Below are 14365 nucleotides of genomic sequence, written 5' to 3'. Positions count from 1 at the left end.
TTCTTCCACATAGGTTTTTTCATTGTTGTTTTGTTTTGTTTTGTTTTTTTAAGATGTTGAAATAGAGCATGTATAAATTTGATGCATTTGTTTTCTATTTTTCTCCACTAAAAAATATGAACAACATTTATTTCACACATAGCTCTGTTGAAGTGTTCTAGATGGTGTGCAAGTTATTGATACAATTTCCTAAGGTTGAAAAAAAACAATCACTCCTACACCTTTAAAAAATGTCTAAATGCTGTTGGTTTTCAATTTCTTATTGGTACATGTTAATTCTCCCTTGTTTATTGTGACTTTTTAATGCAGCTTACTCTCCTTAACATCCTCTGCAACATTATAATAATTAAAGGGTTTCATACAATCCCTGACATCTGAAAGAGACATTTCTTTCTTTCTTTTCCCCAACAGCTCAAGAAGCTCAAGCATTTGACCATGTTCACACATTTCCCCTAGGGATGCTGCAAGAAACAGGAGGATGAGACGGTTTTATCTTTTGTTGCCTGTAAGTGTGGCAGATCCCTTTCTGGCAAAGAAAATGAGTGGAAAGATAAGTGAAATGTCAGGATAACTCACTGCTTAACTCAGGTTATCTGTTGAGAAAGAGAGAGACAGAGACAGAGACAGAAACATACACAAACCTCTTTCCTGAGGTTTATATAAAACCTTATATAGTTAGTCCAATACATAATTAAAGCTGTTAGTGGTATGCATTTCCTGCATATGAATGAAACAACTCATAACCTTAATTGACTTCTATAGGGAATACATTATACAGTTTTCCAGGTCATAGAGAGTTTACTTGATGGTGCTGACAGTGCACTTTGCTTGACCTGGAATCAAGAATATCTCTTTGTCTGCCTTTTGACCGACCCACAAATAAGTCAGTGATCCCTCACCTAGATGCTGTGATATGGCTTCAAAAGAGGGCAGGACATGCAACACTGTACTCCAGCTCACATCCATTATTATGAACCTCTTCTTTCCAACCAAAAGACCTCAATTTAAAAGGTTATCTCCTGAGATGCTTCTCAAAGTATCCTTTCCTCAACACTCATTCCAGGAAATGCTAACTTAGCAGAGGTTCTAAATAATTTGGTCATTCTCTGTATACAATTTTTATTTTATATATATGATGTTCTAAGAAAATTAAGCACTCGGTTCCATTTTTATACATAAGAGGTAAAGAATGGAGTGTCATTTGTGATCCTGGGGATAGGTAAATTATGTAGAGACCTTGAGATGGGATTCCTAGCTTATCAAAGTTCTTACGGACACAAATTTCTCTACCCACTGACATCAAAAGTAAATATGGTTAAACTTTGGATTGTGGCACTATTTGGAGAAGACAACTTCTGCTAAAATGTAATCCTGCTACTTAGCAATTAACTTGTTACTGCCTTTAGCATACATGAGGAAATTAAAATGGATATGTTAAAAAATATGGATATTTATCTAGAATGCCCAACAAAAAGAAGGAAGCTGAGTCTGCCTACCCCAGACTGGATCTATTGAGAGACCCACAATATGCCAACCAGAGTACAGAAGAAGATGTTCAGGTGGACAGAATTGGTAGGAGGTGGGGTGATAGAAGAAGGAATAGCATCTCAGAGCAGAGGGGAACAATCTTGCTCTTTCTAGGGGAGTGAAGGTTATTTAGCTTCCCAAGGGTTCTGGCCTTGGGAGAAGTGACCTCAGTGTAGGTCCCATAATTGTGGTGAGTCATTGGGACATGATTGCTCTGAGGGACCTGCCTTTCCTAAGAGTGAGCACCATGGAGACACCAACTATAATAGAAGTACCAGGGCACCAGCAGCAATGGCATCAGCACACAAAGCTCATGGAGATGAGGCATTCAGTGGTGTGTATGTAAAAGTCAAAGAAGGCTGGGAGAAAAGTGTTGAGTGTCCCTGCACACTCAGTGTTCTGTTGGAGAACAAATGGAATCTAGAATAGACAGAGCTAAGACTTTAGAAATTGTGTCAAGTTGGATCTCTCCATATAAAAAAAATAACTTCAAAAAGGGACTTGCATGCATCAATATACAAGGAATAGAGGACAAAATTCCTCTCCTGTTAAAGTTCACATTCTAATAGATGAGACAGGCACAAACAAAACACAAGCAAACCCCCAAATAGTAAAAAAAAAAAAAAAGGAGCTGCAGATTGAAGAAAAAAGGGGGGGGGGTATAGAGAATAATAAAAATGTTATTTTAGATGGGATTGTTCAGAAAGTTTTCACTGAGGAGGAGACAGGTAAGTTAAGAACCAAAGAATGGTAAACACAAGGAAAGAACTTCTGAGCCCCTGAGTTAGGAAAGAGCTTGACACAGTCAGGAATAGAAAAAGAAACAGTAAAATGATAGCAAGGGAGAGGGACAATGCTTCAGGCAGGGTTGGTGGGAGATACAGGATGACAGCACTGGGAAGAGGTTTGGAGTCACACTAACCACGAAGTCACTGCAGGTGTGAAAGGGGCATGGCAAGATAAAATATACATTTACAAATAAACCCTTTTGTGAGAACCAAGGACAGAGAAAGGAAGGGGGAGGTTGGGTGATCTAAAGCTATTGTTGTCATCCATTTGAGATGTCCAGAATGAAAGTTGGGGAAGTATGGAAGTGATCCACATGCTTTGAAGAGGTAGTTTTTGTTGTCACTGTAATTTATCCACACACTCATTCATTCAAGAAGATATATTAATATTATTCAAAGCATTGAACCAGGTGCTGTGAGGGCATGAAGGTCAGTAATATACACTTAGAACCTAGACTACACCTGGAGAGAGAGTGTGCCTGGCTCCAGCACCATACCTGGGCTTCACAGTCAGGTGGTACTGGGTTCCACATTACTCTGGCTAGTAACTGGGCTTGGGCAATTTTCTTAACTTCATTTCCCTCCTTTCTAGAAGTAAGGACCCAAGGACCTTAATTCATTGCACTTTGGGAAACTTAATGTGGTATACTTGAAAGAAGAGTGATGAACACATAGTTCTCAATAAATCAAGTGTTGTTTGTAGTATTATTGGGTTATATTAAATTCAGGGTGTGACAAATATAGACACTAGCAAACTGGGAATTATCCAGAAGAAAAATGATCAGAATATGGAAGTATCTTCAAACATAGTGCATCAAAGAAACTGAAAGAGACTAGAAGTTCAGCTTTGAAGAAAGTTTTTTGGAATATTTAATGACTGCACTGAAATGAAATTTTGTAATAAACAAGGAGATTAGATGCTCTCATTCTGAAAGCAAAATTAAGGCACCTGAATGGTTGTTTTTATTGTTTAGTGAATTCCACAGTAGGACAGTGTTCAAGCCAAGATTGAATGATACCTAAGTAAAGGTGGAGGGCCAAATACTCATTTAAGGGGGGGGGGCTGAAAAGGGTGACCTCTTGGTTCCTTTTCTTTAATCCTAGTGCTACTGCTATCAAGGGGTTTACAATTTACTTGAATATTTAAGATGGAGGAGAAGTGAACTATCTTGCAAAGTGGTAAGCAGTATAGTGTTCTAGAAAATTTTCTTTCAAATGCAGCAAAAGTCTTTTTTCAAAGAATTCTTTGAAAAATTAAATGTGCTAAATTTGAGCCCCTTTGGTAAAGTCTGGCCCATTCCAGATATTTAGTCAGATCTAAGTTGTAATTTAACTTTCAATGTCTTATTATTGTCTCCCTTACTCAAGGTTTTATATTCAAGAAGGCTTAAATGATGCCAATAATTCAACCAGCCAAGTTCTTTGAATTTAATATTTGGATACTTGACCTGGCAAATTATTTTTGCCCCTCCAGTGGCTAATGGGGACTCTTGAAAGTGCATTGTCATAATTAAATTTATAGGAAATATCATGGCTTATGAAGTTAATAGGAAATAACATTGACATTGAGATAATTCAGGATATATGTTTCATGCTCAGTGACAGACAGACTGTATGACTGAATCAAGCTGGGATGAGTTTCCAACTTGGATATAAGCTATGAACTGAACTCCCTGTCAATTTTTTAGGTTTTCCCAATTCCATGTTACAGCAACTTGCAAGAGGACCAACTTATAATGAAGTCCCTGTGCTGCTTCTTCTTGTCCTCTAGGAATTCAAATCCTGGGCAGAGGCCATTATCTTCCTGAACTATCACCCAGCATTCAGAATGGAAGGTTCATGGCACATAAATAATGCCGCACTAGGAGGGTAGCATCTGCATTCCCAAGCTTACCAATTCCCATATGCTTTCCTGTCTACCTGTTGTGGCAGGGCTGCAGCAAGAAGCCAATTATTTCAGAAAGCTTTTGTTTTGCACTAAGCCAGGTTCACTGACTGCTGCACATTAATTCCTGGCTGTAGACATAATGACCACCTGGGTACTTTTCTCTGCAAATGTCAGCCCTCAGCAAAGCAACTGCTGTCCACAAAGTCTATGACTAGTAAGCAGAAAAGAGATTAAGGCTCATGTTGGACTTGATTTGAGAGTAATTATGATTTAACTTACCTGAAGTCTTCATAAGACTATCCAACCTGCTTCCATGGTGCAGATAGAATAATCATCTTGTATTGCAAGAACTCAAACAACAAAGAGATGTCAATGGCAAAGATCCATGCAGGATCTTGGTGATAGAAGAGAAAGGGCTTCTGTTTAAATAACATAGAAAGAATAACCATGGAGAAGGGGATGGTGTCTCAGAATCCTGGGGAAGAAGAAATATGGCTAGTTTGAAAAGACTTTTAATATTATAAATGTTCCAACTTGCTTTTAGCCACTGAATTTATCAGGCTCCAATTAGGAAAACCAAAAGTTTACATCTGTTATTTTAACAGTAGAATGTAATACAGGGAATTAGTTAAAGAAATATTGGAGTACTTTATAGATAAAAGGTACCACTAAGGTAACATGAAGCAGACACTAAAGAGCAGCTTCCACTCCTCAGCCCCAGGAAAAGCATTTGGAGTTGTTAGAACCTAGGAAATTGGAGGAACCCACAGAGCTGGAACCAGACTTCTGAGGGGTGAAGACATCCCAGCTGCTGCCTCAAGAGCTGCAAAGAAGGAGTCTGTACAACTGGGATATAGTCTTCTGAGGAATGTGGGAAGCTCTAAGGAGGAACAATGAGACGTGTCCTGTGAGTGGAGCTAAAATTTTTCAAGTTGGAATTAAGGGCTACTGGAACCAAACATTGCTGCCACAGTAAGAAGCATCTACAAACAAAAATACAAGCAAGAGTCTCTCCCTCCTCCAGGCTTTATGTACCTCTCTAGGTATCATCAAATAGAATAGGAAGATGCTTTGAGAGGTAAGAGATAGTAGCTTAATGACCAGCACACTCACAATGTTAAATTTACTCTGAAACTTCATATAATAGTAACTTGGATATCTTCCAACAAGGGCTTTTCAATTTACCATGTGGAAAACAAGGTACAGAAATCTAAAGTGAATGGTTCAAGCATGCAAAACTTGAGACCTTATCTCCTACCTCTAGCCTACAGCTCTTCCTTCTCATCCAAGCATCTTTACAGAACCCATTTGTTCAGTTGGAATTCATGTGATAAGATTCAGGAAGTAACAGTTCATCTTGCATTTTGCAAGATGTCAAGTCCCCAAAGCTTCAACTTCTTTTGTAGATCCTCCACACTCCTTGATCTAGCACCTTCTATCTAGCAAATAGTCAGTAAAAACTCACTTTCTATTTTGAGAATTTATTTTCTTTAAATATTTCAAAATCATCATCCACGTGCTCTCCTACTTGTCGCCATTGGGAATGGTAAGGCAAGAGGACTTATTCCATTCAATTTGATAAGCAGGGAGCTTAGGTCTCTAACACTCTGGCCATTTACATGAATCACTAAACAAGTACATGAGCTGGAAACGGAAAGTAAATAGTCTATCAGAGGATCAATCCATACATTTAGTTCTCATGCCATTGTAATAAAATTATTCTTTTTTTTTTTTTTTTTTTTTTTTTGCAGTATGTGGGCCTCTCACCATTGTGGCGTCTCCTGTTGTGGAGAACAGGCTCCGGACGTGTAGGCTCAGCGGCCACGGCTCATGGACCCAGCTGCTCCGTGGCATGTGGCATCCCCCTGGACCGGGAACCCACGTCCCCTGCATTGGCAGGAAGACTCCCAAACACTGTGCCACCAGGGAAGCCCTATTATTTTGTTTCTGACATTCTATTTAAAAAGTCTATTAAATCATAGTGCTCAAAGTAGAGAAAAATATCCCTCTGTGCTCTTGGGTAAAGTACCAAAAAGTACAATCATGTTTGAGATATTGTACTGTATTTTCCCCCCATTGTTTATAGGAAATTATATCAAAAAGTTTAGAGAGGTGCAAGGAGGCTGAGGTTAATCTGGCTTTCAGGGAGGGTCATGATGGACACTCTATTCACTGCTGTTGTGATGGTGCAGCCTTGGGTCCCTTGAGGCCTCGGAAAGGCTTTGATTCACCACCTCTGTCCAACTGCAGCTACAAAGACCTCAGGATGAGGGCAGAGGATGAGAGGGGTGCCTTCAAGATGACAAAGCAGTAAGACGTGGAGATCACCTACCGCCTCACAAATACATCAAAACTACATCTACATGTGGAACAACTCCTACAGAACACATACTGAACTCTGGCAGAAGATTTCAGACTTCCCAAAAGACACCCTCAGGCAACCTACACACAGAGGCGGGGCCAAATCCACAGCTGAACGACAGGAGCTCTGTGAACAAAGAAGAGAAAAGGAAATTTCTCCCAGCAGCCTCAGGAGCAGCAGATTAAATCTCCACAATCAACTTGATGTACCCTCTATGTGTGGAATACCTAAAAAGACAACGAGTCATCCCAAAATTGAGGTCATGGACTTTGGAAACAAATGTAGACTTGGGGTTTGCTTTTGGCATCAATTTGTCTCTGGTTTTATGCTTATCTAAGTTTAGTATTTAGAGCTTATTATCGATGGTAGGTTTGTTTAATGATTTTGATGCTCTATTCCTTTTTTAATTATATATATACATATATATGTATATCTATACATATATATTAATATGTATATATATACATACATTTATATATATATGTGTGTGTATATATATATGTTATATATATACACACATACATATATTTATATATATGTGTGTGTGTATATATATATATATATTATATACATATATATAGATTATATATTATATACATATATATATATATATATACACATATATTCCTTTTTCTCTTTGTGAATGTCTATGTGTATGCTTCTTTGTGTGATTTTGTCTGTATAGCTTTGCTTTTGCCATTTGTCCTAGGGTTCTGACTGTCCGGGTTTCTTTTTATTGATTTTTTTTTTTTTAGTATACATTTTAGTGCTTGTGATCATGGGTGGATTTTTTTTTTTTTTTTTTTTTTTTTGGTTTGGTTGCACTCTTCTTCCTTTCTCTCTTTTTTTTAAATTACTTTTAACTTAAAAAAATTTTTCTGTTTTAATAATTTTACTTTCTTTTCTTTCTTTCTTTCTTTCTTTCTTTCTTTCTTTCTTTCTTCCTTCCTTCCTTCCTTCCTTCCTTCCTTCCTTTCTTTCTTTCTCACCATTTTCTTCTGAGCCTTGCGCCTGACAGGGTCTTTGTGCTCTGGCCAGGTGTCAGACCTGAGCATCTGAGTGGGAGAGCTGAGTTCAGGACATTGGCAGACCAGGGACCTCCCGGCCCTATGTAATATCAAACAGCAAAAGCTCTCCCAGATATCTCCATCTCAACACTAACACCCAGGTCAAATCAATGATGAGCAAACTACAGTGATGGACACCCTATGCCAAACAGCTAGCAAGACAGGAACCTAAACCTAACCATTAGCAGAAAGGCTGCTTAAAATCTTAATAATTTCACAGAAACCTCAAAACACACCACCTGGCATGGTTCTGCCCACCAGAAAGACAAGATCCAGCCTCATTCACCCAATCACAGGCACCAGTTCCCTACACCAGGAAGCATACACAACTCACTGAACAAACCTGACCCACTGGGGGCAGACCCCAAAAACAATGGGAGATACAAACCTGCAGCCAGTGAAAGAGAGAACCCAAACACAGTCAGTTAAGCAAAATGAGGAGATAGAGAAATACGGAACAGATGAAAAAGCAAGGTAAACACACACCAGACCAAACAAATTAAGAGGAAATAGGCAGTCTACTTGAAAAAGAATTCAGAGTAATGATAGTAAGGATGATACAAAATTTTGGAAATAGAATGGAGAAAATAACAGAAATGTTTAACAAGGACCTAGAAAAAGTAAAACTAAAGAGCAAACAAACAAAGATGAACAACACAATAAGGGAAATTAAAAATTCTCTAGAAGGAATCAATAGTAGAATTAACTGAGACAGAAGAATGGATATGTGCTTTGGGAGATAAACTAGTGGAAATAATGACCACAGAGCAGAATAAAGAAAAAAGAATGAAAAGAATTGAGGACAAATTAAGAGACCTCTGAGACAACATTAGATGCACCAATATTCAAATTATAGTGGTCCCAGAAGAAGAAGAGTAAAATAAAGGGACTGGGGCTTCCCTGGTGGCACAGTGGTTGAGAGTCTGCCTGACGATGCAGGGGACATGGGTTTGTGCTCCAGTCCAGGAAGATCCCACATGCTGCAGAGCAGCTGGGCCTGTGAGCCATGGCCACTGAGCCTGCGCATCCAGAGCCTATGCTCCACAATGGGAGAGGCCACAATAGTGAGAGGTCCGTGTACCACAAAAAAAGAAAAAAAAAAAAAAAAGAGACTAAGAACATATTTGAAGAAATTATAGTTCAAAACTTACCTAGTATGGATAAGAAGTAGCCAATCAAGTCCAGGAGCACAGAGAGCCCCATAAAAGATAAATTCAAGGAGAAACATGCCAAGACACATATTAATCAAACTATCAAAAATTAACACAAAGAAAAAAATATTAAAAGCAGCAAGGGAAAAGCAACAATTGACATACATAGGAATCCCTATAAGGTTAACAGCTGATCTTTCAGCAGAAACACTGCAAGCCAGAAGGGAGTGACAGAACATATGTAAAGTGATGAAAGAGAAAAACCTACAGCCAAGTTTACTCTACACAGCAAGGATCTCATTCAGATTCAACAGAGAAATTAAAAACTTTACAGAGAAGCAAAAGCTAAGAGAATTCAGCACCACCAAACTAACTCTACAACATATGCTAAAGGAACTTCTCTAGACAGGAAATACAAGAGAAGGAAAAGACTTACAATAACAAACCCAAAACAATTAAGAAAATTGTAATAGGAACATACATATCAACAACTACCTTAAATGTAAATGGATTAAATGCTCCAACCAAAAGACACAGACTGGCTGAATGGATACAAAAACAGGACCTGTATATATGTTCTCTACAAGAGACTCACTTCAGACCTAAGGACACATACAGACTGAAAGTGAGGGGATGGAAAAAGATATTCTATGCAAATGGAAATCAAAAGAAAGTTGGAGTAGCAATTCTCATATCAGACAAAATAGACTGTAAAATAAAGAATGTTACAAGAGACAAAGAAGGACACTATATAATGATCAAGGCATCAATCCAAGAGGAACATATAACAATTGTAAATATATATGCACCCAACATAGGAGCACCTCAATACATAAGGCAAATGCTAACAGCCATAAAAGGGGAAATCGACAGTAACACAGTTATAATAGGGGATTTTAACATCCCACTTTCACCAATGGACAGATCATTCAAAATGAAAATAAATAAGGAAACACAAGCTTTAAATTATATATTAAACAAGATGGACTTAATTGATATTTTTAGGATATTCCATCCACAAAAAACAGATTACACTTTCTTCTCAAGTTCTCATGGAACGTTCTCCAGAATAGATTACATTTGGGCCACAAATCAAGCTATGGTAAATTTAAGAAAAGTGAAATTATATCAAGTATCTTTTCAGACTACAACGCTGTAAGAGTAGATACCAATTACAGGAAAAAAATCTGTAAAAAAATACAAACACATGGAAGCTAAACAACACACTACTAAATAACCAAGAGATCACTGAAGAAATCAAAAAGGATATCAAAAAACAACTAGAAACAAATGACAATGAATACACAATGACCCAAATCTATGGGATGCAGCAATAGCAGTTCTAACAGGGAAGTTTATAGCATTACAATCCTATCTCAAGAAACAAGAAACATCTCAAATATACAACCTAAACATACACCTAATGCAATTAGAGAAAGAAGAACAAAAAAACACCAAAGTTAGCAGAAGGAAACAAATCATAAAGAACAGATCAGAAATAAATGAAAAAGAAATGAAGGAAATAATAGTTAATATCAATAAAAATAAAAGCTAATTCTTTATGAAGATAAACAAAATTGATAAACCATTAACCAGACAGATCAAGAAAAAAAGGAAGAAGACTCAACTCAATAGAATTAGAAATGAAAAAGGAAAAGAAACAACTGTCACTGTAAAAATACAAAAGATCATGAGAGATTACTACAAGCAACAATTTGCCAATAACATGGACAACCTGGAAGAAATGGATAAAGTCTTAGAAAAGCACAACCCTCTGAGATGGAACCAAGAAGAAATAGAAAATATAAACAGATCAATCACAAGCACTGAAATTGAAACTGTGATTAAAAATCTTCCAACAAACAAAGTCCAGGACCAGATGGCTTCACAGGCGAATTCTATCAAACATTTAGAGAAGAGCTAACACCTATCCTTCTCAAACTCTTCCAAAATATAGAAGAGGGAGGAACACACCTAAACTCATTCTACAAGGCCACCATCACCCTGATGCCAAAACCAGACAAAGATGATACAAAGAGAGAAAACTACAGGCCAATATCACTGATGAACATAGATGCGAAAGTCCTCAACAAAATACTAGCAAACAGAATCCACAGCAGATTTAAAGGATCATACACCATTATAAAGTTGGGTTTATCCCAGGAATGCAAGCATTCTTCAATATACACCAATCAATCAATATGGTAAACCATATTACCAAAAAAAAAAAAAAAAACATATGATCATCTCAATAGATGCAGAGAAAGTTTTCAACAAAATTCAACACCCTTTTATGATAAAAACCCTGCAGAAAGTATGCATAGAGGGAACTTTCCTCAACATAATAAAGGCCATATATGACAAACCCACAGCCAACATCATCCTCAATGGTGAAAAACTGAAACAATTTCCACTAAGATCAGGAACAAGTCAAGGTTACTCACTCTCACCACTCTTATTCAACATGGTTTTGGAAGTTTTAGCCACAGCCATCAGAGGAGAAAAAGAAATAAAAGGAATCCAAATCGGAAAAGAAGAAATAAGGCTGTCACTCTTTGTAGATGACATGATACCATACATAGAGAATCCTAAAGATGCTATGAGGAAACTACTAGAGCTAATCAATGAATGTGGTTAAGTAGCAGGATACAAAATTAATGTACAGAAATCTCTTGCATTCCTATACACTATTGATGAAAAATCTGGAAGAGAAATTAAGGAAACACTTCCATTTACTACTGCAACGAAAAGAATAAATACCAGGAATAAACCTGCCTAAGGAGACAAAAGACCTTTGTGCAAAAAACTATAAGACACTGATAAAAGAAATTAAATTTGATACAAACAGATGGAGATATATGCCATGTTCTTGGATTGAAAGAATCAACATTGTGAAAATGACTCTACTACCCAAAGCAATCTACAGATTCAGTGCAATCCTTATCAAACTACCAATGACATTTTTCACAGAACTAGAAGAAAATATTTCACAATTTGTATGGAAACACAAAAGACCCTGAGTATCCAATGGAATCCTGAGAAAGAAAAATGGAGCTGGAATAATCAGGCTCCCTGACTTCACACTATACTACAAAGCTACAGCACACAGGATAGTATGCTACTCACACAAAAACAGAAATATAGATCAATGGAACAGGATGCAAAACCCAGAGAAAAACCCACACACATATGGTCACCTAATCTTGGAGAAAGGAGGCAGGAATATACGATGGAGAAAAGACAGCCTCTTCAATAACTGGTCCTGGGAAAACTGGACAGCTACATGTAAGAGAATGAAATTAGAACACTCCCTAACACCATACACAAAAATAAACTCAAACTGGATTAAAGACTTAACATAAGGCCAGACACTATAAAACTCTGAGACAAAAACATAGGCAGAACACTCTATGACATAAATCACAGCAAGATCCTTTTTGACCCGTATCCTAGAGAAATGGAAATAAAAACAAAAATAAACAAATGGGACCTAAGGAAACTTAAAAGCTTTTGCACAACAAAGGAAACCATAAACAAGACAAAAAGACAACCCTCAGAATGGGAGAAAATATTTTCAAATGAAGCAACTGATCAAAGATTAATTTCCAATATATACATGTAGTTCAATATCAAAATAAAGCAAACAACCCAATCCAAAAATTGGCAGAAGGCCTAATAGAACTACTAAATGATCCAGCCATCCCATGACTGGGCATATACCCTGAGAAAGCCATAATTCAAAAAGAGTCATGTACCAAAATGTTCACTGCAGCACTGTTTACAATAGCCAGGTCATGGAAGCATCCTAAGTGTCCATCAACAGATGAATGGATAAAGATTTGACACATATACACAATGGAATAATACTCAGCCATAAAAAGAAACGACACTGAGTTTTTTGTAGTGAGGTGGATGGACCTAGAGTTTGTCATACAGAGTTAAGTAATCAGAAATAGAAAAATAAATACTGTATGCTAACACATATATATGGAATTAAAAAAAATGGTTCTGAAGAACCTAGGGGTAGGACAGGAATATAGATGCAGACATAGAGAATGGACTTGAGGACATGGGGAAGGGGAAGGGTAAACTGGGACAATGCAAGAGAGTGACATGTGCATATATACACTGCCAAACATAAAATAGATACCTAGTGGGAAGCAGCCGTATAGCACAGGGAGATCAGCTCAGTGCTTTGTTTCCACCTAGAGGAGTGGGATAAGGAGGGTGGGAGGGAGACACAAGAGAGAGGAGATATGGGGATGTATGTATGTGTATAGCTGATTCACTTTGTTATACAGCAGAAACTAACATACCATTGTAAAGCTATTATACTCCAATAAAGATTTTAAAAAATAAATGTGTTGAGATAATATAAAGAATTTAGCAGGAAAAATTTGTGACACTTTGGAGAGGAAATATGTGAATTCAGTAACAAGGACAATTTTTTTTTAAATCTGTCTTTTTCTTCAGGTTAACACTATTTACATATTCACTAATTTTACAAGGAGACCTTTTAAATGTATCAATAGGTCAATAAATCCATGACTTTAATGGGATGGTACTTCGTTCATTCTTTATATGAGTGTTTCCTTGGATGCTGTGTTATTTTGCTCTAAATGCTGCTACTAAAGAAATTTTAACCTATTGGTCAGGACGTTTAGCATGTTGATCAGTCGAACAAATGAGGAAGCTTTGTAGACTTGGGTACAACCTGAATCTATTCAAATTAAGGAATTAAATGGGATGAGCATTCTGATTTCTTGAGATTAAAACCAGCTTTCTTGCTCTTTGTTATCTCTTTCCGTGTTTCCTGAGGTGCTGGTTCCCATCTCTGGGCCTTTTCTTCCTTTATCTTCCACCTAGATCATCTTCACCAACATTCTCTACCTAAGAACAAATCCACCTTTTTCTGAAGACCCACTGTATGGTCCAGTTCCTTTTCAATGTCCTCCCATATGATCCACTGTTCATTATTCTCTCCCTTCTTAGAAATCCTAAGAAAGGTTTTCATTGCATCTCTATCATCAACCTCCCACTGCACCAGCTGACCAGATAATAAGCACCAGGTATATTCTGAATGCCTCCTTGTTGGGATCATCAGTGTGCATATTCATAACTAGAACGGTTTCCTGCTTTTGTACAGCCATTGACAATATGCCAAAGGAGTTCAACAAATAGTATTTCTCTGAATCATGTGGGAACCATGAAAACTAGATACTGTCATTTTCCTATAATTAAATAAAGAAACCAAGACTCTGATTGGTTAAGGGAATATCTCATAGTCGGAGTTAGGAAATGAAGAGTTAAGACTAGATATCAGAGTCTGAAAATAAGTCCAAAGGTCTTTTAGTTACAAATTTTAAGATTTGTTTCTCTATCTTTTATCCAAGGAGAAATTTACTGAATCATTCTAAATGAAAGCAGGGTGGGGATAGTATAAAAAAAAAGGCTGTGATTATTCTCAAAGTACGTGTTTTACAGATTTCTTTCATCAGAATGTCCTAAATATTTCTGTTTAAAATTCAGATACCATGGGACCCATTGAAACCTGATAAATCAGATCTCTTGGTGCAGACCCT

Source organism: Phocoena phocoena, chromosome 13 (genome assembly GCF_963924675.1).
Source record: "Phocoena phocoena chromosome 13, mPhoPho1.1, whole genome shotgun sequence".
NCBI classification, from domain to species: Eukaryota; Metazoa; Chordata; class Mammalia; order Artiodactyla; family Phocoenidae; genus Phocoena; species Phocoena phocoena.
The sequence above is the reverse complement of the archived record's forward strand: the minus strand, read 5'-3'. Positions refer to the sequence as shown.